Below are 24,258 nucleotides of genomic sequence, written 5' to 3' on the forward strand. Positions count from 1 at the left end.
AGAATGATAAAGTTATTGTATGAAAGTATACTTATGGTGATAAAACCATGGTAGGCTTGAGGTAAAAGGAGTTTGGCTATGGGGTAGCCCCTATACATACCTGTAGACTAAATTGCAAACTGATTTACATTAAAATCGACTTCTGACATGCATGTAAAATCCTAACCCCATCATAATTCGGCGCCTACCTATTAGAAGAGGTTCTTATTTAATATGAATAAAGACCTCTCATTTTTTTCTCCTGTTTTTGTCAAGGGGATAGAAGCAGCATCATTTTGTAACTATATCGTTGTGTAATTAATGTAAAATTATATTTATGAAAATTACAAGAAAAAGAAAACGCAAGAATGGCATCATACCAAAGCAAAATACATATCACAAAAGATGCAGAGAAAAGAAGAAAAAACCACTACAATATTTAATAATTATAGCAAAAAATAAAGCATAAAAGATTACAGAAAGGCAAAGGGTGGGTGAAGCTGTCATCACCTTCAGCAGTCATAATTTTGTCAACTAATTATGCACAGATAGAACAGTAAGAGGACACTAAAAGCAATTACTACTATGATTTAGTGACTTAATCTTGCTGCTTGAAGGTCGTATTTGTGGTAGTTTATTGACAGATGTTTAAATTCACAGGTAACTGAAGGTGTCAACTACAAACCTGGCCATAGTGTAGGTTGTGTCAAGTGTGTGTATAGTGAAGGATCTTGGCGCTGCGGAGAGAAATCTGTTCCCTTGTCCAAATATTGCTCAAAACACATTTTACATGTAAGTGTTTATTGACTGACATTTGTTGCTAATATGTACATTTTGTTTTGCACTTCATAATTTTGTTCAGTACATAATAAGTGATTTTAAAATAAAAAAAAAAACCCAAAAACCCTGGGTTTTTAAATTACAAATTTTTATAAGCAATACAAGCTTCTTTGCATTATCCCCATTAATATCCTCTCTATTTAATATCCATTCCATATGGACTCTTCCCACTTCTCTAACTTGCTCCAGTCTGGTACTGTTCCAGTTTAGGAATATTTAGTTCATTTTTTTATCTAGATTTTCTTACTAATTAGTTCCAGTGTAAGATTATTGTTTGTTTCGACACCGTACTTACCTCGAACTACTTTAATAGGAGAATTCTGGATGTCAATCCAGTTATCCCTTCCACACCTAGCCAGGTACATGCCCCGAAGGTCAACAGCCATGCAACCCATGACCTACCATCTCGGTGCTTTCCTGGTCACTGAACCCATCCACACATGTCAGCTCATCTTCCGTGTATCGGCCGATCCTTCTTTGTTTTTTTTCCCTTGCCTTCCGAGTGTTAGTGTATCCCTCTCTTGTGTGGTTGTGTGCCCTTTGCTCAATGGAGTCCGTTCCTCCTCAATGGCATTGTCCAGGCCTGTTGGAGGGGAAGTCTTGTGGCGCCTTCCTGTCCTTTCTCCCTTTGACCCCACTCTTTGTGCTTTTAAGTGTCGGGGCTGACCTTGCTCACAAGTCTCCACATGCGGAATGGATGCTTTGTCCTCCAAGAGAAGTCGGAGAAGGACAAGTCTACCTCAAGGAGGAACCCTTGTCTGTGAGGCCGTCACCGTTGCCATCTTCCCTCCCAAAGTTGCTTCCTGACCTGCCAAGAGCGGGGACCTAGGTGATTTCATTGCCGGGTCTGCCCATTGCAGAGCCCGAGGATCAGTTCTTTTGTACTCTGGTCAAGGTGCTGGCCACATGAGAGGTGCGGGGTTCTCCGCTTGGGCTGCCTGACGAGGGACGCGGATCGAACTGAGCACTCTACCTTGGACGCCTGGCCAAAGGCGAGGGATCTCATTCCTGCTGAGGAAACGGCGGATGACGGCGCCTCCCGAGGCAGAGAGGTTCTGGGGGTGGGCTGGAGCCACAGAAATGGCGACCCGCCCTGCAACACCGGGGGCAACGAGTGCCAAAAGCACCTCCATCGACGGCATGCCGCGTAAGGGGAGGTGAGACCAACACTCCTAAAGGAAGGCCTCGTTGCTTGACCGGATCACCTGTCTGGGAGGAAACTCTCTCTCTCTCTCTCGTCTCTCGTCTCTCTCCTCTCCTCTCATCTCCTCTCTCTCTCTCTCGCTCTCTCTCTCTCGCTCTCTCCTTCCCTTCCCTTCTCCTCGCCTCTCTCCTCTCTCTCTCTCTCTCCTCTCTACCAAGGGAACCGGCAACGGACTCACCTGGTCGGGAGAAAACACAGACGACGACGCTGCTGATGCCGGGAGCGGGGAGGGTGAACGACGCGCTCCATACTCCCACTCCTGCTTACGAGGGCAATGAAGAGGTCTTCCTCGAGGGTAACTTGGCCTTCTACTACCTCTTCGTGGTCGACAAGGCCCATTGAACGTCGTCCCACAAGGCGCACTCGCGATAGTGGCCTCTTTCGAGCAAGGCCTCCCCGACATCTCGCACATAGAAAGGAAAATCCTGCACGCCTTGCTGCCAACGACAGGGCAGGGCCGCTGGGAGGACTCCATTACCACTAAGGACAACACACACACACAAGGGTACAAGGGAAACACAAAGGAACAGGCTGGTAAGAGAAGACAAGCTGGACGTATCAACACTCCAGCGACCAAGGAAAGACTGGCGAGTGAGGTCAGAGGTTGGCCGGGCTTCGACCCTCGGGTTATGTACCTAGCGAGGTAGGGCGAATAACTGGAATTCTCTGGTTGGTTCTGGATTTGACAAATCCAGTGGGTATCTCCTATAAAAGCAGTTTGAGGTAAGTATAGCTAGGAAAAATACAAATTAATAAGAATTTGTTATATTTATTCCTCTACTGACTAGTTCTCAGGGATTGGCATATGAAAGAATAATTTTTTCCCTTTGGTTTCATGCTTATGATGTTTAGGATATAAAAATGCAAAATCAGTTCTTTCAACTTTCTTATTGTACATTATTATTATCCTAATATGTTTATGCAAAAAACATCAATGTAAAAAAGAACAAAAAAGCATAAAAATCAGGATAGACCAAATTACCACTTTGAGTGAGAAAATGTGACAATATAGAAGTGGCGATGTCATAAGTGATTCTTAAAAGGTTAAAAGAAATTTGTCTAAAGCTGAATACCTACAAAATATGGGTTTTCCATAATTACAAACCCCTCGTGTACAGTTGCGTCCCATCATCCTAAAGCTACTAATGCTTGTTTCAGAAATAATTTTTTTTTTTGCTGAATCTTGGCTAGCCCATCATGATTTAATAAGTTTTTTTTTTTTTTTTTTTTCTCTCTCTCCCTAAAAATTATAAAATTTTTATTATATTACAGGATCCTAATCAAGTACTGTTTGTTGCTTTGTGGGCGTCAGCAAGGTGGTGGCGATGAGTTGTAGAACACCTGTGGTTTGTACACCAAACAGCTCAACCTGTGTCTATCATACACCAATACCTGACCCCTTGGTAAGTATATGCCAGCGTTGCATAGATAAAATACTAAGTTTCTATTGTCGTATCATAAATTTTGTATTTGTCTTATGATAAGCGTATTTTTTTCAACTTTTTTTTTTTTTTTTTTTTTTTTTTTGTTTTTTTTTTTTTTTTTTTTTTTTTTTTTTTTTTTTTTTTTTTTTGTACAAACCAATATCTTAAAACTTGCTTACATCCATGGTCTACATGGATCCTAGAAATTCTAACACCTCATGTGTAACTAAAACAATTAGCTGCAAGTAAAATGGCAGATTCTGGAACCCTAAGCTTCTATGGAAAAAATTTCTTAATTGTATTTAAAATGAAGATTATATCTCAAACTTACGTCCCAAACTTACGCTAGGTTAGGTTTCAGAACTCCTCGTGCAAGTCAAATTTTTGCTTAAGTTTGGCACTGCCTCAAAAAATCCTAATAAATGGTTATTTCTACACTGTACTTTAACCAAACAGTAAATATGACTGTAATCATGCTTTAAAGTTAGTTGTTCATACACGAAACAAACCTGAGGTCTTAACATTAGGATTTACTAGCGCCAAGCTGGAAACCGGTAGAATTAAAATTACACTTGTGAGATCCAGGGACTAATGGCATCTATACCAGGTCACGGGGCATGTATACCCAGAATGCCCACGGCTACCTGTGACCCACCAGTTATTTTCCTACCGCCTTTAAGATAAGACGTGTTACTGTCTATCTCATTTAAACCGGCGTTTTTCAGTTTGCCCGTTCTTTATCCATTTCATTTTTTATTTTTCATTCCTTTTCTTTCTCCAAGTGTGATCAGTGTGTGGTAAGAGTGTATACGTGGTATGATGGAGAATTTTGCCTCAACATCGGGATCGTCTACCGTTTCGAAGAGGAGACAAAGGAAATGCCCAGGAGTCAGTGGCTTTCCATGTTCTAGGTTCCTAACTTCGGTGTCGACGGATCCTCATCCAACGTGTAGTAGGTGCAGGGAAAAACGTATGTACGGTTACTAATCCGTGTTCTGTTTGTCGCGGTTGGTCGGTGGAACAGTGGAAGAAGTTCTATGGGAAAAGCCAATACAAAAGGAAGGGGGTGACGCCATCTTTGGATGACCAAACCTTACCGGCTTCTTTTGTATCGGTAATAAACCAGGCTGCTCCATATGTTTCTCCAACCGGCTTTTGAATTGTCTCTACCCCGCGGTTTCTCCTAGCGGTTCTGTATCGGAAACGTCAGGGGGTGCCTTGGGTAATTTTATGAATAATTTGCACTCTCCTTTGTTCCCAGCAAGTAGAGGGGGAGATCCGCCATCTTTGTTCCAGGCTCCTGCTACTCAAGCGCATAGGTTAGATGGTACGTGGTCAGCGCTAGGCCTACCAGGCGTACCAACCTTGGATGGTCTGCTTGCGCATTATATGATGTCACGGTTCCAGCAGGGTCCGGCAGCGCTGAATGTTCCTCATCCCCCGGGCTTGCAATTTATGGAATTAATGCCGCGGCTTCACCATCCCACTCAGTATTTACAGCGATGCAGAACGTGGGTAGGTAGTTTGGCAGCAAACGTGCGGTTGCCAGCAGAAACCTCTCAGTCTCTCCCTACGAGAGGGATGACGTCACAAAATACGTCACACTCTGATATGGCAGGCGTTGATGGAACGTCACAGACCGATTCTTGGCCTTTTTCGCTGCACCCACGCTAATACGCCTTCTGACCCGTCAATGCAAACTGTAATGCAGAAATTACAGGATATAGAGAAGAGAATGAATAAGAGAGACAAAAAGAAAAAGTGTGATTCGCCTTCTTCGTCTTCTTCCTCTAGTTCGGCGTCATCGCTAAGTCCGATAACGTCACGGCGAGCGCCAGTCAAGCGTGGAGGAGGATTCGGGAGTTCCTGGCGGATCCTCGGGCTAAGAGGAGAAGAATCAATTCTTCCTCTTCTTCGGACCAAGACTGTCATTTCCAAGTCAGCAAGAAGGTCGGAAAATCAGTGGCTATTAAGCACAAGGTTGGCAGACGAAAGCCGTTCGCAAGAATCCGAACAAGCGAGAGAAGGTGACGGCCGGCGAGCTAGCGGCGAGGCGGAGTTGCCAGTTCGGATCGCAAAAACTGCGATACCTCTGGTAAAATCGACGTTGGCGGCGAAAAGGTGCAGCAGAGGGATGGAATGCAGGTCCCAGGTTTCGCCGTAAGGCCGTTCAAAATACGTACGAAGGACGATAAGCTCCTATTAAAACAAAGTACGAAAAAATAGAGAGTTGGCAACCTCGGCGATACGTTCGTGGAAGGCAGTGTCCGTCTGGATAGAAGGTCGAGGCCGGGCTCGCCGACGCTCGAAAACGATGCCAATGCTAATAGAGACGAACTTATTGATTATATATTGTATAATTGTTATGGGTATAGATAAGTGTGATTATATATTGTATAATTGTTATGGGTATTTTATGCATTGTTGAAATATGGTGGGTGTCCTATATATGGACAACATGTGGTAGATTCTAGAAGGTGTCTGTTGATGTATTTAAGTTGTGTTGTGACGTCATAGGCTGTGACGTCATAGACAAGATGGCGGCGGCGTCGGCAGGATGTAAACAATAACACGCGGGGCAGTAGAAAGCACGTGTTGGTGGTGTGTGGTTGGTAGGGGAGAGCTCTCTGTCTGGTTAGGAGATTGTTTTTTGTCGGGTCGTAAGTCTTGTGGTGCTGGTGTTTTAAGGTGATTTCTGGAGTGTACTGGAGTTGGAGAAAGCGTACAGGTGGGTAGATTATTCATTTTTATAGAGAAAGAAAGGAGTTAGGCTAGGCCAAAATTCAAACTGGTAGCAGAGCGTGGTTGATCAAAGATGCCTGGATCCGACAGTGAACAAAGGGAGACTACTAGATGGAGAAGGGAATGTCCTAGGTTTAGCGGATACAAGAAGAATACAAAGAATGGAAAGGTCAAGCCGAAGATTGGCTATTGTTGTATGGAGAAGATACAAAAATACCCGGCGATAGAAATGAGAATGAGCTTAAAAGGGAAAGCCCGAGAGCTAGTGGAAGCATTAGATAAAGATAAACTTACTGTACAGAGGGTCCAAAGTTAATCCTAGAGAAACTAGATAAAGCCTATCTAAAAGACTCGGTAATGGAGAATTACGGTAGAATAAAAACATACCTTCTAATAAGAAGAGAATCTAGTGAAAATATGGCGGACTATTTAATAGATACGAGAAGGCAGCATCTGAGTGTGAAAGAGCAATGGGGAAAGGCGCGCTTGAAGGCGAAGTCAAGGGGTATCATGTAATAGAGCAAGCAAATCTCACGGAAAATCAAAAAAACAAATGGTATTATCGGCTTGTGGGCAAGAAAAGCTAGAGTACGGAACAGTGTCGCAAACAATGAAAAGACTATTTGAGGGATTAGGGACTAAAGAGGAACGGGAATGGTGGGGTTCGTCAGAAGGCAATGCCAGTTGTGCGGGAGAGGGAGGGAAAACCAAAGATATCGGGGAAGATGGAACCGAGGAAGGGGTGGTAGAAATCCTATAAAACAAAGAAGGGAAGGTAACAGTATGTGCAATATGCAGCTCAGAATGGCATTGGGCTAGGGATTGTCCTCAGAATTTTCATAATAGGAAGAAAACTGAAACAAGTACTAGAAGAAATAAGTGTAAAAACGGAAAACAGAAAATGGGGACAGAAGAAGAAGAGGTTTATGTAGGAGAAGTTAATAAAATAGTGGAAGCATCATGGGAGGTGGTTGATGCAATTTTGGACACAGGTGGAAATCAACAGTTTGCGGGGAATTGTGACTAGCACGTATTGTCATGGATTTGAGTCAGGAAGAGTTGAGGAGAATGAGGGACACTAGGACAGAGTCTAATAAAGTGTTTAATTTTGGTGAGACATCTTATAAGTCCAGAGGAATAATAGAAATACCTGTGATACTAAAAAACAGAAAGTTTATTTTGAAGACGGAAATTCTGCAAGGGTGATATACCCTGGCTGATAGGTAAGCAAACCATGAGTAAAATGGGTATGCCCACTAAATTTGAAAGAAAATTGTGTCATAGTAGAAGTATTAGGGGGAATGAAAGTAGAGTTAAGAGAAGACGAACAGGGTCATTTAAGAGTGCCTATAAGGAGGAGGAAGGTAGTAGAAGAATTATTACTGGAGGGTTGGAAGGGAAAGAATCCGAGGGAAATTAAGAACACAATGAAGAAATTACATTTTACAGTTTGGTCATGGAAGTGGAGATAAAATATGGAAGCTAACAGAGGAAGCACAACTGGAGTAATGGGTTTAATCGAAAAGAAAAAGAGGAAATAAGAAAGTTACTAACGGAACTGATTAAAAAATTGTGAGGTTTGTAAAAAATATCAAAAGAAACAAACCCCGCCAAACCGGTAGTGAGGCTTTTCTTGGAGTAAAACGTTCAATGAAGTCGTAGCGATGGATGTGGGAGAGATAGAAGAGAGAAAGTTCTTGGTAATAGTGGATTATGGCAACGAGATATTGTCAGGCCTGTTGGATAAAAGATAAGAAACCAGAAAACTATAATAAAGATACTTTTTGAGTGCTGGTTTGCTATATTTGGAGCACCCTCCAAAATATTGTCAGATAATGGGGGAGAATTTCAAAATGAAAAAGTAAGGAGGATGGCAGAAAAATGGAATATTAAAGTATTAGCCACAGCATCAGAATCTCCGTGGAGCAAACGGATTATGTGAAAAGACCGTAGGCATGATCAAGGGAAGTGTAAGGAAGATGATGGAGGAAGAGGAAAGTAGATTGGTCCCTAGCTGCTTTGAAATGGGTAGTGAGTGCTAGGAACTGTTTAATGAATAATGGAGGTTTCTCTCCCAACCAATTAGTATTTGGAAAAAAACCCTTCACTGCCTAACCTAATAGGAGAAGAAAGTTCTAGTCCTGCAAGCAGAGAAAAAGGGATGGAAGTAGGGTATGGGTAAGGGACCACACGAATGCAATGCACAAAAGGCCAGAGAAGCATTTATAAAAATGAGTCCTGTAATAAAATAAGAATAGCGCTAAAAAAAACAAAAAACATCAGAGAACATAAGTTTGAAGAAGCAGTGGTAGGAATGAGGTATTCTATAAGAGGGAAAATGAAAATGAATGGAGAGGACCTGCTCAGGTAGTGGGAGTATCGGGGAAAAACAATAATAGTCAACATGGGGATTCTTTAAGAGAAGTAGCTAGGATACATGTGACAAGGATTCAACGACGATCACCAGATACAGAAAGAGATACTCGGCTAGAATAGATAAATCCCATGGGGTGAAAGGTAGGTCAGATGGCCGGCCAAATGAAGGGAAAGTAGATTGGCTGGAAGGAGAGGATGATAATGGGTGAGAGAAGGAATGCAGACACGAAGAGACTATAGAAAGAGAGGTGATAGAGGAAACAGTGGAAGATAACGGGCAAAGTGGGTCATAGAAAGCGAGTTAATGGAAGAGATACCAAATTCAAAAAGGGAAATAGAGTTAGGGCTATAAACAATGATACAGGACAAGTAGAAGAATGGACTATTTTAGGTCTTGCAGGAAAAAGATCAAGCCAAGCATGGGCTGATTCGTACAATATACGAGACTCACAGTCAGGTGACAAAGGGTGGGTTAACTTGAGGGATTATAGTCAGGTAGAAAAAATTGAAGATGAGAGGAGGTGTTGCTGGGATTTGAAAATAGAAGCATAATGGAAGCTAAAGAAAAAGAACTTCTAAGTTGGAGAGATAACCAGGTATATGAGGAGGTAAATGATGTTGGACAAAAAAGCTATATCTACAAGATGGATAGTAACTGAAAAGATAAATGGGGGGGAAAGGATATGTAAAGCAAGATTGGTAGCTAGAGGGTTTGTAGTGACTTTGAAGAAGAAATGGCTGAGTGGGAAAAGGATGCTCCCACTGCAATGCTGAAATTTTAAAATTCTGTCTAACCATAATAAAGGTGGAAAAATTGGAATTGTTATACATTGGGATGTCAAAACTGCATATTTACAAGGTGACAAGATACAAAGAGAAGTGTACTTGAAGCCACCAAGGGAAGATGGTTGGAGGGGATTATGGAAGTTGAAGAAAACAGTCTATGGGCTCAAGGATGCAGCAAAAGCATGGTATTGTAAAGTGGTGAAAGTAGTGAAGGAGCTTCAAGGTGAGAGAAGTAGACTAGAACCTAATATATTCTTTTAAAAATTTGGAAAAAGAACAATAAATTGGAAGGCATTTTGTGTACACACGTAGATGATTTTTGCTACGGAGGAACTGAAGATTCTTAAAGGAAACGATTGGGAGATTGAAAGGGAAATTGCAAGTAGGAGAACAAGAGAGTAAAAGGTTCAAGTATATAGGAGTAGTATAGAGCAGAAGGAGAATAGATTTTCCCTTAATCAGTGGCAGTATATAAAAATTCCATAAGAGAACCAGAGGCTAGAAGATATACGGGTAATAGAGTGCTAGAACAAAAAAAAGAGTTAACAGAGTACAGATCAGTGGCTTAGTACAGCTGAATTGGGTATCAACTACACACGATGCCAGAAATATCTATGATATTAGCGAATTAAGTAAAGCATTTAAAGAAGGAACAACTCAGGATATGAGAAACTTATTAAAATTGTGAGAAAAACTAAGAGCATGATGGGCGAAGTTACAATAAGTGAGATGGAAGAAGAAAGGGTTTATTGGGAAGCCTATGCAGACGCTTCATTTGGAAACATAGAAGATGGCCATACTCAACTGGGTTATATTATTTCTTTGACAGATGGGAAGAGGAGAAGTCCCATATGGTGGAAGTCTAGGAAATCCAGGAGAGTGGCAAAATCCACCATTGAGGCTGAAGCCCTGAGTGTTGGGGAAGCTGTAGAAGGATTGATATATTTCAAGCATTTGTGGGAAGAGGTAGTAGGGGGAGAGAAATTTAGAAGCCTTGGTTAACACTGATAGTAAAACACTAATGACCGCCATCAAATCGAGCACTGGTGTGAAGTAGCAAGAGATTAAAAATAGATATTGCTGCAATAAGGGAAACCATTGAATCCGGGGAAATAAAGGAGGTGAGATGGATAAAAGGAAAGGAGCAAGTGGCTGATGTATTAACTAAAGCAGGAGTTTCAGGGGAATGTATTAGAAATTATGTAGAGGGTAAAGAGTTGGAGGACGAAGGAAATTAAGAGGGGAATACTAGGTTAGGAAACAGTCGGAGGGGAGGGAGAAAGAGATAAGTGTGATTATATATTGTATAATTGTTATGGGTATAGATAAGTTGTGATTATATATTGTATAACTTGTTATGGGTATTTTATGCATTGTTGAATATGGTGGGTGTCCTATATATAGACAACATGTGGTAGATTCTAGAAGGTGTCTGTTGATGTATTTAAGTTGTGTTGTGAACGTCATAGGCTGTGAACGTCATAGACAAGATGATGGCGGCAGCGTCGGCAGGATGTAAACAATAAACACGGGGCAGTAGAAAGCACGTGTTGGTGGTGTGTGGTTGGTAGGGGAGAGCTCTCTGTCTGGTAGGAGTTGTTTTTTTTTGGGTCGTAAGTCTTGTGGTGCTGTCTTTTAAGGTGATTTCTGGAGTGTACTGGAGTTGGAGAAAGCGTACAGGTGGGTAGATTATTCATTTTTATAGAGAAAGAAAGGAGTTAGGCTAGGCCAAAATTCAAACTTATCTCTGTCTTAAGGGAGCCTTCATCTTGGAGATCTAGACGAGATTCTCGCTCTAGATCCGTGAGCAGAGAAAGAGTGAGACGTTCTCGTTCCCCTGCTGACTATCCGGGATCGAGCCAACAGCGGCCAACAAAGATCAAAGAGACCGTGGCCGTAGGGGCAGGTGGCCGTGGAATTCCGGGCCGTCTGTCAGAAGATAGAGGCGAGACAACATCCCTTGTGACGGAGAGTGGTACACTAGAGCCGGAGGAAGGAGAAAACCAAGATGTTTCTGGCCTCGTATGCAGGAGGTTATTGATTTGATTTGTCAATTCAATAGCCTTTCGGAGAAGACAGAAACACCGGCCAGTATGCTTCCTCTGGAATTGACATGGCGTTTGGACTAAAGAGGGACACCAAGGTGTCGTATGAATTGCCTTGTTCGAGTCATGCGGAATCGGTCTCTTGCAACACGTAAACGCAAATGATTGCAGGGAGGGATAATTCCTTAAGATCTAATAGATCATTTAAATTTATTCCACCTCCAATGATAAAGCAAAAGGATATTATAAGACACCGAAGTCCCTTTGCTGTCTGAGCACAAATGAACCCTAATTGTTGTAAGGTTAATGGCCTGGATTAACCTTGGATCAGGTTAAAATGGAGTGCCCTTCGATGACGTACCAAGAGGCTGTTTACGTTAGAAGCAACAGCTTCTTCTGTCTTCAGGCTGCTTCCTGGTTAGACCTTTGGTCAACAGCAGTGGCGAAAATTGCATCCTCGGAAGCAACAAGGAAAGTAGTGGATGAACCATTGTTCATTAGATTACTACAGTCAGGTTCCAAGGCGATTGCGTACCTGACAAACGTAAGTGCCAATGTTTGGGCAAATATCCTGCTAATGAGGAGAGATGCAGCATTGGCTAGACTAAGCCGCAATGTGGATTTAGGATTCCCTGTTAGCAATGAGGAATGGGGATATCTTGGAATCGCAACTGCTGTTGCCAGAGGTCATACTGGGAAGAGGCGATAGATAGAAGAAGGATGGACACTAACGATAGGTTGGTGCAACAGGCAGTTAGGAAAAGGTCTAACAGTCAAACTACTCCTTTGGAGGGAAGACACAGCAGATGTCTCGGAAGAAGACAGTGAGACATAGCATCCCTAATAGAGTCACAAGACCCTCTTACCCCAAAGAGGATAACTCATCGGCCCGGCCCCTTTCACAATAGAAACAACAGAGGAAGGGGCAATAGGGGAAGAGGGAGAGGCTCAAGAAGATAGGATGGGCGCCTCCCATCACTCGGCCACACCAAGTGGGGGGTTGCCTGGCAAATCACTGGAAGGTGTGGCAGGAACTAGGGGCAGAGCAGTGGGTGTGGATGTTCTCAGGATCGGGTATTTGATTCCGTTCGAGGTAAACCCCCGCCCCTGACAGATCAACCATTACCCCACGTCACTTATGCCCACAAATCTCAGAAGGCCACTATTCTGCAGGACGAAGTGAAGAAGATGATGGAAAAAAAGGAGCTGTGCAACAAGTATGCAGTGTCCGACAAAAGGCTTCTACAGCAGAATTTTCCTGGTACCCAAAGCCAACGGGGAGTGGAGGACAGTAATAGACCTGTCAATGCTGAATCTGTTTATAAGGAAAACCAGTTTCAAGATGGAAACTCCGAAAACGGTTCTACAAGCAGTCAGGATCGGAGACTTTATGCTGACAGTCGATCTAAAGGACGCATACTTTCAGATACCAGTCCATCAGTCTTCAAGGAAATTTTCTCCGTTTCAGTCTTGCAGGGAAAGCTTTCGAATTCAAGGTCCTGTGCTTCGGATTGACAACGTCTCCTCAAGTTTTTACAAGAGTGTTCACCCTCGTCTGTCGGCGTGGGCGCATGCTCAGGGGATCAGGCTAATAAGATATCTGGAACGATTGGCTGGTGATAGCAAGTCCAGGAGAAATTACTCAGGGACAGGGCGGGCCCTCCTGCAGCTTTGTCACAGCCTAGGTATTGTGGTGAATCAGCAGAAGTCGCAGTTGGATCCAAGTCAACGTTTTGGAATATCTGGGAATGGTGATAGACACAACACAAGCCAAAGTATTCCCAACAGACCAAAGAGTAGAGAAATGCAAACAAGTGGTGAATGCCTTTCTGGGAAAACAGACACAGCCAGCAAGACAGTGGCAGGTGGTGCTGGGAATCCTAACCTCCCTGGAGAAGACTAGTACCACAAGAAGGCTACACCTTCGGTACCCTACAATGGAGGATGAAGGAGTTTTGGTCACCACAGTAGATCACCCGTACGAGCAAATTCCCTTGTCGGCAGAAGTGAGGAAAGACTTGCTGTGGTGGGTGAACGACGACAATCTGACAGTGGGTGTACCCCCTTCAACAATCCTCCCCAGACCTCTTGCTGTTCTCGGATGCGTTCACTAGAAGGCTGGGGAGCCCATATGGAGGAGTTGATGGTGTCAGCAAAATGGAGTTGCAAGGACAGAGAACTCCATATAAACGTGCTGGAGTTGAAAGCAGCTTTGTTCCGATACGTAATACAAACCATCGGTCCTTCAACAATAGGAAGTAGCTAGCGGCAGCTGGAACGGTCGTAAGCTTCGAACAAGGGGAGAACAGAAGGTAGTTAACTGCTTGTTTTCCGATCGTCGCGCGCCGCGCCGGCTGGGAGGTAAAAAAACAAATGCACTTTTGCTTTAGGCCGTGTGTAGGAACACTAGGACGTGCTCGTCATCGCTCTGCCCGCTTTGTCGTTTGCATTTGAGTTTTTGAGTTATTTGCCCTCTCTTTCTGTGTAATTAGAGTGATTGTAAGTACTTTGCATTTCTTTTTGATCATTTTATGATGAGTGGAGGAAAGAAATGGGGAGATTTTCCACGCCCCCCGGTCGCCCGTAGAGGTTTTGTCCCCGGGGCTGGAGGGGCGTAGATGTGGGGATTCAGATCGTTTGTTGAATGTAGATCCTCAGAGAGGTTTTGTACTCGTTGTCGGGGGCGAGAGTGCTCCCGCAACGAGCCCTGTGTAACGTGTATTCATTGGTCCGAGCGCAGTGGGTGCTGTACGAGGGCAGGAAGAGACTTAGGCCGCCCAAGAAGTCATCGGAAAAGTCCAGTGAACTCCTTTGGTAACGGACACTTCGTCCTCTTTCCTGACCCCCCGGGCCAGCCCCCACGTTTCCCCCAACGTTTCGCGCCTTCCCCTGCGGGGGGGTAGCGGAGTCCTCCCTTCTCCTCTTCTCGAATCCGTCGAGTGTGGAGGAGGGCGCCCCCACCCGCTACCCGACGTCCAGTTGGGTACTCGGGGTCTTCCGTCCGCTCTGGTGGGGGTTCTTCTCCCCCCAGGCGCGAGGAAGCCCCTCTACTAACCCGACTGTTGCTTCCGCAGGTGTTGGTGCCATCAGCGAAAGGACGACTGGGACAGGTGTGGGAGTCGCTGGGACCTGCAGGGTAGCGGGAGTGCCGAGCATACAGGGGTTGATTTCAGCTGGTTTGGCGGGGGTCGGCAGTTGGGGTTACTCATGGTGCGGTAACCACTACAACAACCACAATCTCGACACCAGCATATGAGATGCCACCGCACCTGGTGTATACACCACATGTCATGTCGGTAACACCCACGGCTTGCAATCCAGAAACCAATTCCTGACCCGTGCCAAAGAGGGACGGTGCCACCGCCCACCTGGGTTCTTTGATTGCCGACCCCGCGGACTTCCGCTGCCCAAAGAGTACCCCCCTGACCTGCGCCAGTGCCCGACGATGACGGTAGCTGCCGACAGGACGCCTGGCTCTCCTGTGGTACCTGCCGTGCCTGCCGTACCTGTTGCTGTTCCAGCCACTCCATTCCCTTTCAGATCAGGTGCCTGCTGCTCATCACTTTCAGATGTTTCCTGCCGTTCTGCTGTTCCTGGACCTGTTTCCTGTTGTTCCTGCTGTTGGTGGGTGCTGTCACAGTCTCAGGTCTTTCCGGACAGGTGCAGTCGGGCCTGTTTGCTTCGGCAAAACGCCCCGGATCCCTCCTGGATGGAAAGACCTGACGTCTGTCCTGCGGAGCCTGGCGAAGAAGAAGAGGAAGAGAAGAAGGTGTCGTCGTCTTGTCCTCGTCGGGTGCTGCCTCCTCCTTCCCCTTCGACTTCTAAGGCCAAACAGCCAAAAGAAGAAGAAGGTTCCTCCTCCCCCCCTAAGAAGACTCCTTCGGGGAATCTTCTAAGGGCCCGGGCTCGCTCAGGCCGAGCTGGGGGAGCTCTTCTGCTTGGGGTCCTCCTGTTCCTTCGGGAACGGGGCCCCCCGTCGCTTCTTCTGCAAAGAAGAAGTCGATGGGGACCAGAGGTGCACCAGCCTCGGCTGGTGCGTCCCTCACCTGGTGCTAGCGGGTTTCTGCCGCCTAAACCAGGTTCCGTCTCGGCCGCTGCTCGTTCGCGAGAAGCACCGACAGTGGACGCTCTTTCCAAAGAAAGACGACCGTCCAGCCAAAGTTTTTGACGCCCGAGCTCGCTCGCCGTCAAGACAGTGGCGCGGAGCAGAAGACTGGCGAGAGTCGTGCACACGACTCTCGCCAGGCCCAGTGGACGCTCTCGCAGCGATCAACTGGCTGCTCGGGATGACGTGACGGTCGCTGACCAGCCACGGGTTGAGGCGAGGAAGGAGTCCCCGCGGCCGCCGGTACCAGCCACGGGCTAGGTACCAGCGGCTCGACGCGCCGAGAGGACGCTGGCCGGTCGGTCGACGCGACAGAGAGCCTAGCAGGTCACCCGTCCGCCGCTCCCGATGGGGTCCCGGTTGCGGAGACTGTGACCAGGGAGGCAGCTCGCCTGACGCTAGAGCATCCGTTCTCGCGTTCTCAGCCGGAGCCAATCGCCCAGGCGAGCGGGCAAGGCTAGGCCCTGCTCGTCGACGTCACCGCGGGTTGACGATCAGCAGCAGCCCTCCACGCACGGCTTGGGTCCTGCCAGCGAGCGATTGGGATGCGTCAGTCTCTGGCCTCTCCCCGTACCTTCACCTCCTCGGGGCTATACCGGGAGGAGCGATCGGTACCGAGGACGCGATCACGAGAGGTGCGCCGCTCGTGACCCAGCTATGACGCCGTACGGCTCAGGCACGGTTTTTTTAGGACCGACCCAGAACGTACGCGAAAGTAGTTTTGGAGGAGGCGACCGTCAGGGGTCTGTCGCTGTCCTCCTTCTGAAGGAGGAGTATCGCGGGATATGCTCTTGATGGAGGGACTGGACGGTCCTACTCCCACAAGACGCAGTAACTCCCGAGATACCGAGGAACTTTGTTTCAGAGGTCATTAAGCTGATGCGTCTGCATAATGACCTCGCGGGGAAGGATCGCCGCTACCACCGGCAGAGCCCACGTCCCGGCTCGAATCCATTTTGGGTCAAGTCCCAAGATGGGAGCCCAAAATGCCATTTTGGGGTGGGTTGGGGCCCCGGGTCCTTACCGCGATCTGAGCTTGCAGACTCGGTCCTGGATCAGTGGAGAATCCGTCTCAGGACGGGAGGACTCGCTAAAGTCCGGACGGTCTTCTAAGCTGCTTCCCCTCCTCCGCCTACGAGCACGCAGAGGCGATTCTACGTGCCTTCGGAAGACCGATACTGCCTAAACAGGTTAACCCGGAGTAGCGAGGCTGACTCCAGGTGTGTCCCTGCATCAGCTCCTGTCGGAGAAACCTATGGTTCTCGCGAGCAGGAGGCACTTGCCTGGAATCTACCGCTATGGCAGCATTCCAGGCAGTTTCCTGGTTTGGAATTGTGGTCCCCTCCCACAATATCCAAGTAGCGGCCGCTCCGGAGAGTTCTGCTCTCGAAGACGGACGCTTCTTTTAGGAGACTGTGCCAGTCTGGAGGAAGAGCAATCTCTTACCTCGCCCATCAGACTGCTAACCGTGGGCCAACTTGGTCTTCGACGTTAGGGACGCAGTCCTTACCACCCGAGTGACCAAGGGCCTTCGGGGGCCGGGCGTGAGGCGGCACCACCTCGGGCTTCGAAATGGACCTCTTAGAGTTTCCCCATCTCTTTCTTTCCTGGAGAGATGGTGGACGCTGCGGTGGAAAAGGCGGCGGCACAAATGACGAGTGACCGCTTAGTTCACCAGGCAGTCTCGAAGGTTACTGGGCCCCCAATCTCGAGCGACCCTGCGGCCCAAACCAAAGAGCTGCTAGCGCTTCCACGGCGGCGAAGACGGTTGCACCGTCCCTCCCAAAACCCCCGTGTGAAGACTCCTGCTGTTTCAACTTCTGCTAGAGGAGGGGCCGCAACCAGCCCTCCTCCCAGCCCTCCTTTCCCCGAGGAGGTGTGGAAAGAAGTCGAAACGAGGAGGGAACGCTAGGGACGGCGTTCCCCCTCACCTGCTGCCGGAAGTGGAAGGGGGGGTGCCTAGCGAGCCATTGGGCGACTTGGGCAGCGCTACGGCGCCGAGAACTGGATAGTAGAGTTCCTTCGGAGGAGGGATATCTACTACCCTTCGAGTCCCTCGGCCCCCCCCTCATCTCAAAACCGGATCCCCTCCACCTACAGACCCTTGTGGGGATCAGCAAAGGACAAACGCTCCTTCGACAGGAGATCAAGACCCATGCTGGCCGCGAAACGAGCTGTAGAAATCGTGGAGGACCAGGTCACCGGGCTTTTAACAGCCGCCTCTTCCTAAGTGGAGAAGGCATCGGGGGGCTGGCGTCCGGTGATAGACCTCTCTCCCCTGAACCGCTTCGTTCGCACGGGACGCGGGTTCACGATGGAGTCGGCACGCTCGGTGCTCGACTCGATCAAGGGGGAACGATTCATGCTTTCAGTGGACTTGAAGGACGCGTATTTTCAAATACCCATCCATCAGTCCTCCAGAAAGTACCTCCGCTTCATCTTCGACGGGTCTTTCTTTCCGGGCGTGTACCAATTCAGGGCCACTTGTTTTCGGTCTCTCAACCGCCCCACAGGTGTTCACGCGAGTGTTCACTCTGGTGTCGGCTTGGGCCATTCGCACGGGATACGTCTTCTGAGGTTATCTCGACGATTGGCTAGTCCTGGCGAGCTCCCCGCTCGCAGTTGCTACAGGACAGAGATCGACTCCTCAAGTTTTCTTTTGTCGCGATCTGGGGATCGTGATAAACTACGAGAAGTCCGATCTCGAACCCAAGCAGAAGATGAAGTACCTGGGTATGCTGATAGACACGGTAGCAGGGGCAGGTCTTTCCGCAGACTTTTGCGTATCAGCAAATTCAGGGAGGCAGCCGGCCGGTTTTCCTGTCGCGGCAGGAAACAGGCAGCACAGCAATGGCAAGTCGTGATCGGCCATCTGTCGTCACTCGAGGAAGTTAGTCCCTCACGGGCGTCTTCACCTGCGGTCCTCTCCAGTGGAGCTAAGGGAGAGTTGGTCTCAGGCCAAGGGATCCTCCTTACTTTCCCGTGGCTATCCACGGACAAGGTGAGGCAGGACCTAGCCTGGTGGCTCGACGACAAGAACCTCTTAAGAGGGAGTGCCCATACGCACTCCCCCCCCGGAGATGATTCTTCTGTTCTCAGACGCATCGACCGAGGGATGGGGCGGCACATGGAGGAGTTGCTGACTGCAGGTGTGTGGGACCATCCACGAAAAGCACCTTCACATCAATGTCCTGGAACTCAAGGCTTGGCGTTCAACGCTCTCCAAGAGTTTGGGCAGGGACCGCTTGGTGGGACACCGGTCCCAGTGGGTGTTGATGTGCGACAACACCACAGTAGTGGCATATGTCAACAAGCAGGGGGGGCTAGTGTCTCTTCCGCTCCATCAGTTGACGGTGCAGGTGCACGAGTGGGCCACGGCTCACTCGATAGAGCTGTCAGCACGCTACATTCCAGGCCAAGAGGAATGTAGTAGCAGACAAGCTCAGCCGCGGGATCAGGTGATAGGGACCGAATTTGGTCTCTACACCAAGACGTTTAGCGGAAAGGCTCTTCAACGACCTGTGGGGGCGACCGGGGTCGTAGACCTGTTCGCCCCCACCCACACAAACAGAAAACTTCAGGTTTTCTTTTCAGCTGTGCCGGACCCATGGGCAGCTGCAGAGGACGCTCTCCAACACCCCTGGGACAACCTCTTCGCTTACGCCCTTTTCCTCCCCCTTCTGTCTGATTCGGAAAGTGATCAGTCGAGCGCTGGTCACTCCCAATCTCAGAATGATCCCTGGTGGCTCCCAAAACGGCCGCAAGCCGTTTGCTATCCGGACCTGCTGGCTCTTCTGCGGACTGCCACCGAGAGAGCTACCCACTTGCACAACCTTCTAGCCCAGCCACACGTAGAACGGTACCAACCAAGCAGTCCAGTCCCTTCAACTTCACGGCTGGCTGTTATCCACCATCTCTTGCGAACGAGACGGCTTTTCTCGTAGCGCAGCAACAGAGATGGCCGGACACGGTTCCCGACAGTCTCTGCAGCTGTGTACCAGGTGGGGAAGGGTTGGGGCCGTCTTCTGTGGTTGGTGTCGTAGACAGGGGTCTGTCTCCTCTCAGAGCCAATCTTCAGCAGGTAGCGGATTTCCTCGTGTTTCTTCGCCGAGAGAAGTCCTCTCAGTACCCACAGTTAAAGGATTATAGAGCCGCCCCTGGCTCTCGTCCTAAAAACTAACGGGGACCCCTGGACATCTCCGAATTCGTTCGAGATCTCCTTGCTAATGAGGAGCTTCGAAAGGTCTTGCCACCCAGGGAACTCAGGCCACTGCGTGGGATTGTGATCTCTCGTACTTAGGAGTTTGACTCGAGACCCTTCGAGCCACTCCGAGAGTCGTCAGACAGGGATCTGACTCTCAAGACCCTCTTCTTGCTGGCCCTCGGCATCGGCGAAGAGAGTAGGGGAACTACATGGCCCTTTCTTATGATGTTACATACCCAGAGGCTGGGGATCTGTGACGCTCGATTTCGTCCCGACTTCGTAGCTAAGATCAGAATCGTTCGATCCCTGACGACAGGTTCGAGTCTTTCACGATCCCCTCCCTTCTGGACTTCACCGATAACGATGCGGATGAGATGCTGCTTTGTCCTGTGAGGGCGCTACGGCGCTATCTGAAGAGAACCTCGACATCTCAGGCTGAGTGTCGACGCCTCTGTTCCGTTAGCACTGGGGTTACCAAGAAGAAGTTTCCAAGAACACGCTTTCTTTACCTGGCTGCGTGAGTGATCAGGAGAGCGTACGAGGCTGATGGTAGCGAACGACATCCGTACGCTCCGACCGAGAGCCCAGCGAAGTCAGAGGTATCGGACCCTCCTTAGCGTTCCGTAAGAACCAAACTTCTCCGTGGCGGGGCAGTCCTGAAGGCAGGTGTCTGGGCCAACCAGACCACCTTCACGTCCTTCTACCTTCGGGATATTGCCCACAAGTCCTTGGATACTTTTTTCCTTTGGACCTGTGTGGCTGCTCAACACGTTGTGTAAGCTTACCCAGCACCCCCGAGCAGCAGACAGCATCGATTCCTGGTATGACCTGGGGGAGAATAATGTGCGAATGAGAGAGTGACTGGCTTCTCTTCACCATCTTTCTCTACCTCTACTGTGGGGCAGAGGATACGGTCGTTCCCACCTTGCGGGGAAGGAGTTCAGATGCAGGTAAGCTATTCAACAGAGCTCCATCTATCTCTTTAACTAGAGATAGGAGTGTATATCCACCACTTTCTCCAACAAGGGGGAGAAAGTGGATGCCTACATGAGACAAACCATTACTTTACACTTCTCATGTAAAGGAAAAAAGTTCTTAACAATGCTGGTACAAAGAGATACGCTTGCCTCTCTCTTAGTACTTGGCCCAGAGGGTCTGACATTGATCACCTGCGTGCACACCCCGATCAATCGGACAGAGGCTTGGATCCTCCCTCGCTCTTACGACCAGGGAGGCATTCCAGGGGATGGACGAAACACCAGTCTGTTCATCAAAAGACTCAGATTCCTCCCACCAAGAAGTGAGTCTTCCTATTGTTAAAGGACCGAGGGTTTGTATTACGTTATTTCGGAACAAATGAACATTTGTCGAAAATTGCATTTTTCCTAACTATACAAACCTGAGGTCCTTTACATATATTCCCCTCCTCATGCCACCCCTCACTTCGCGTATTTTGCATGGGCCAAAAGCAAAACAAAAAGTGAGCCGCGCGAACGATCGGACAAGCAGTTAACTACCGTTCTCCCTTGTTTGAAGCTTACGACCGTTCCAGCTGCGCTAGCTACTTCCTATTTTGTTAAAGGACCTCAGTTTGTATAGTTAGGAAAAATGCAATTTTCGACAAATTGTCATTTTCTGGCTCTACAAGAATTCAGGGAGAGAGTAAAAGGGACACTCAGTGGTATGATGTCAGACAACACCACAGTAGTAGCTTATATAAACAAGCAAGGAGGCCTAGGGTTCTCGGCAGTTACATGTGATGACGGTTCAACTTCACCAGTGGGCTATAGAGAACCTGGTAGACATCAAGGCCAGGTATTCCGGGAAAATAGAAAAAAGAAACAATAGTGGCCGACAAGTTGAGCCGCAGGGATCAGATTCTGGGAACGGGTGGTCCCTACACCAACAGGTAGTGGACAGGATGCTCATGTTGTGGGAAGGATCCCGATCATAGACCTATTCGAACCCAGGTACAACAAAAAGTTGGAAGTGTATTGTTCAGTAGTCCCGACGCAGAGGCAGTAGCAAAGATGATGCGCTACACACCCCTGGGACAATCTGGACGTATACGCATTTCCTCCTTTTGTCTAATCCGTCAGGTTTCTGACAGGGTAATGCGGTCTCAGAACCTCAAGATGACCCTGGTAGCTCCGTTATTTGGCGAAAGCAGAGTGGTTTCCAGACCTCCTGGAACTCCTAGTAGATGTGCCAAAGAGAGTTACCTCCATGGAGCAACCTTCTGTGTCAGCCTCACTGAAGGTACCACCAGTTGGTGAAGTCCCTATCGCTTCACGGGTGGAGACTGTCAAGTATCTCCCTCCCCAGAGCGAGGGTTTCGCAGAAAGCAAGGGGGGGGGGGGAACTCAGATGGCAGGTAATATCAGAAAATCATCTGCGACAGTATACCAAGGAAAGTGGTCAGCATACTTGTGATTGTGTCGTAGAGGGAACGTGTCTCCACTCGGTACCACTATTCAGCAGTTAGCAGACTTTCTGTATATCTCAGAAACAGAAAAACATATGTCTGTATCTGCAGTGAAGGGGTACAGGGCGGCTCTAGCCTCAGTCTTACGAATGAAAAGGGAGTGGACATATCGCTTAATGGGAGTTGGCCATGCTGATGAGGAGCTTTGAACAGTCATGCCCACCAAAAGGAGCTAAAAGCCCCAGATTGGGATCTGACAAGGTACTGAGTAGTCTGACAAAACCCCCCTACGGAACCACTAAGCAGTCCACGGATAGGAGCCTGACCCTGAAAAAGACAGTCTCTTATTGGCCCTGGCTCACAACAAAAAGGGTGGGGAGCTACATGGCCTCTCATATATCATAAAGCACTCGAGAGGTTGGAGATCAAGATGGTATGTGAGTTTGTCCCAGAATTCGTTTGGCCAAGACCCAAAATCCACAATAGTAGACGGCAGATTCGACTCCTTTACCATACCTTCCTTGGCAGACTTTGTAGACAACGACAAAGCTGAGATGGCCTCCTGTGCCCCGTCAGGCACCTAAGGGAGTTACATTAAAGAGAACAAGGCACCTCAGGGAGCCGGGGTGCCATTGCCCGGTTTGTTTTCGTAAGTACAGGACGGAACAAGAGGAAGTGTCCAAGGAATACAATATCATTTTGGCTAAGGGAGACGATCAAGAGATGCTTATACGGCAGAAGACAGTGGGTCAGATAGCCAGGTGGAGCTAGAGCTCATGACATCAGGGGTGTGAGTGCTTCCCTGGCATTTAAGAAGAACATGTCTGTGGATAAAATTCTGAAAGCTGGTGTGTGGAAGCGCCAAACAACTTTCACCTCATTTATTTGAAAGATGTTTGGCCCATAGATCCTTGGACACCTTTTCCTTGGGTCCAGTGGTGGCGGCCCAACAAGTGATATAGTTCATCCATGCCCCTGGCGGGTCAGTTTGCGTCTAGTCTAAGATGAAGGTATGAAAGTAGAATGAATGGATGACTGGTCTTTTTTTCTTTACTACTTTCTTCCTACTCCTTTAACTACGGGCAATATGAAGGAGAGTACCGTCATGTGCTGGAACGGACTAGATGCAGGTGAGATGGTCAGCCATACTGTGAAGCTATCTTAGCTGATGATATACTTGCAGTAGCAACACACCCCTCTGGATAATAGGGAAAAGAGGGGGTGAAGGTGGATCCAGTGCAAGGGACAAGAGTAAACAGTAGAATGGTATCTACACCCAGTGGGAGAAAACCAATAGATCCGCTATCTTTGGTCCCTAGGTTCATTGTCCATTCTCTTTAGAATTTCCCTATATATTCGGAAATGGATAAGGTGGCAAACTCCCAGTCAGTTGTAGAGACTTACCTCCCTCCAATATAAGTTCTATCCTAATGTTAAGACGAAGAGGTTTGTTTTCGTGTATGAACAATACCAAAATTTGTAACTAATTTGTATTTTTTCATAACTAACAAACCTGAGGTCTTAACAGTTTAAAGGCCCCCCACCTCGAACCACCCCCTCTAGCAGTCTAAACTGGGTTAGAAATATAACTGATGGGTCACAGGGTAGCCACGTGGGCATTCTGGGTATACAGGCCCCGTGGACCTGGTATAGATGCCATTAGTCCCTGGATCTCACAAGTGTAATTTTAATTCTACCGGTTTCCAGCTTGGCGATAGTAAATCCTAATGTTAAGACCTCAGTTTGTTAGTTATGAAAAATACAAATTAGTTAACACAAATTTGGTATTTTATACATTACCATTAAAAAAAGAAATAAATGGTTGTAAAAACCATAGTAAGCATCAGAGAGATTTGTCTCTCTCCTCCTTCTGGATGGTCTATTTTTTGGAAGTCTTGTTAACCTCATTTTTAAGAACTTTTTGTCTTATGTACCTTTCTCACTAAATATGACACAATCATGTTTCTCAAAGCATTTAATTGAGAGAGTGTGACTGACTGACTGACTGACTTATAAACCCTAAAACCTCGGCAGTAAACGTGGATTAAGTGTACAGATGGAGTGTTCACTCCGTATTTATCCTGAATTTAGTTTTTCGTTTCTTCTAAATGCGACCTGGGAGTAACCT

The 24,258-nt window shown here is 47.6% G+C and overlaps 1 pseudogene; it reads left to right on the forward strand.

Moving 5' to 3' along the window:
• LOC135219842 (KAT8 regulatory NSL complex subunit 2-like) overlaps positions 1 to 24,258 on the forward strand; it is a 70,303-nt pseudogene that overhangs the window by 31,391 nt on the left and 14,654 nt on the right.

Source organism: Macrobrachium nipponense, chromosome 1 (assembly GCF_015104395.2).
Source record: "Macrobrachium nipponense isolate FS-2020 chromosome 1, ASM1510439v2, whole genome shotgun sequence".
In the NCBI taxonomy this organism is placed as follows: domain Eukaryota; kingdom Metazoa; phylum Arthropoda; class Malacostraca; order Decapoda; family Palaemonidae; genus Macrobrachium; species Macrobrachium nipponense.